Below are 1883 nucleotides of genomic sequence, written 5' to 3'. Positions count from 1 at the left end.
TTGGATTGTAATTAAATATTTGACACATTATAGGTTTCTGACACAGAATAAATGTAGTCAAAGAACTTGAAATTGGTTGTATGATTTTAATTTATATTCAATTGAATATTTCTTGCTGTTGTGCAATACACTGTGCTGTAGCCTGTTGCGCAATACTCAGTAAATCTGTTTTCAGACTATATACAAAGAATTAGCAAAATAAATTGTGACCCCCAATTTTTTTCTTTGGAAAATTGACAATTTCTTAAATCTTGTGGGAAAAAAAATTGACCCCCCCCCCCCCAAAAAAAAAAAAATATTTGAAGAGAATTTTCTTTTGAGGAAAAAAAATTGCCCCCCCCCTAAAAAAAAATTTACCCCCCCCCCCCTTTTCCAAAAAAAATAATTTTGAAGAAATTTTCTTTTTGTAAAATGTGGTACAAATGAAGAGACATCCATACACTTAAACACAAGTTATTGTCTGAAAACTAGAAAAATGCTTGTTTTAGACCCTTTTTGACCCCTACTTCCTGAACGGTTTGGGCAATTACCCCCAAAATGAATCCCAACCTTCTACTTGTGGTATTGAACCTTGTGGTACAACCCTGAATAGTTGGGTCAAAAATGGACACAATATTCAAGCTTGATACAGGTCTGAATTCGGATTGTAATTAAATATTTGACACATTATAGGTTTCTGACACAGAATAAATGTAATAAAAAAACTTGAAATTGGTTGTATGATTTGAATTTATATTCAATTGAAGATTTCTTGCTGTTGTGCAATACACTGTGCTGTTGTGCAATACTTAGTAAATCTGTTTTCAGACTATATACAAAGAATTAGCAAAAGAAATTGTGACCCCCAATTTTTTTCTTTGGTAAATTGACAAGTTCTTAAATCTTGAGGAAAAAAAAAATTGACCCCCCCCAAAATTTTTTTTTTTACCCCCCTCCAGAAAAAATAATATTTGAAGAGAATTTTCTTTTGAGATAAAAAATGCCCCCCCCCAAAAAAATTTTTTTTTTACCCCCCACCCCCCTTCCAAAAAAATTAATTTTGAAGAAATTTTTCTTTTTGTAAAATGTGGTACAAATTAAGAGACATCAGTGGCGGATCCAGTGGGGGGGGGAGGGTTCCGGGGGTTGGCACCCCCCTTTTTTTTGACGATCAATGCATTTGAATGGGGACATATAAATTAATTTTGAAGAAATTTTCTTTTTGTAAAATGTGGTACAAATGAAGAGACATCCATACACTTAAACACAAGTTATTGTCTGAAAACTAGAAAAATGCTTGTTTAGACGCTTTTTGACCCCTACTTCCTGAACGGTTTGGGCAATTACCCCCAAAATGAATCCCAACCTTCTACTTGTTTTATTGAACATTGTGGTACAATTTCAGAGCAATCAAAATACTTATACACAAGTTATTGTCCTGAAACTAGAAAAATGCTTGTTGTGGCCCCTAATTCCTAAACGGTTGGGACCATCACCCCCAAAAACATTCCCAACCTTCCTTTTGTGGTATTGAACCTTTTGGTTAAATTTCATAGAGATCCATACATTTTAACTAAAATTATTGTCCGGAAACCAATGTCTTCGGACGACGCCGACGACGACGCTGACGACGACGACAACGACGACGTGATCCAATATACGACCGCAAAAAATGTTTGCGGTCGTATAAAAAATGAAAGCCATACAAGAGCACTGTTTATAAATGATAATGATAGGCACAATAATAAGCTAGATGTTAAAGCACATGCAATAAAAGCTGATATAGCCAAACATTGGTAAACTTTGAATATAAGACTAAAGATGGGTATGATCTAAATTGGTAAAATACTTTGAATATAAGACTAAAGATGGGTATGATCTAAATTGGTAAAAATTTAACAAAT

At 33.9% G+C, this 1883-nt stretch overlaps 1 long non-coding RNA gene across 1 annotated transcript; it reads right to left on the bottom strand.

The window, feature by feature from the left end:
• Positions 1-272: 272 nt before the first annotated feature.
• Positions 273-1620, bottom strand: LOC127704677 (uncharacterized). The gene is made up of 2 exons (XR_007983461.1): positions 1367-1620; positions 273-570 (listed from the first exon to the last, which is right to left on the bottom strand). It is a non-coding gene; the product is annotated as an uncharacterized LOC127704677 (long non-coding RNA).
• Between the last annotated feature and the right edge of the window lie 263 nt (positions 1621-1883).

The sequence above is a fragment of the Mytilus californianus genome, unplaced genomic scaffold, assembly GCF_021869535.1.
Source record: "Mytilus californianus isolate M0D057914Y unplaced genomic scaffold, xbMytCali1.0.p SCAF_1, whole genome shotgun sequence".
NCBI classification, from domain to species: domain Eukaryota; kingdom Metazoa; phylum Mollusca; class Bivalvia; order Mytilida; family Mytilidae; genus Mytilus; species Mytilus californianus.
The sequence above is the reverse complement of the archived record's forward strand: the minus strand, read 5'-3'. Positions and strand labels throughout refer to the sequence as shown.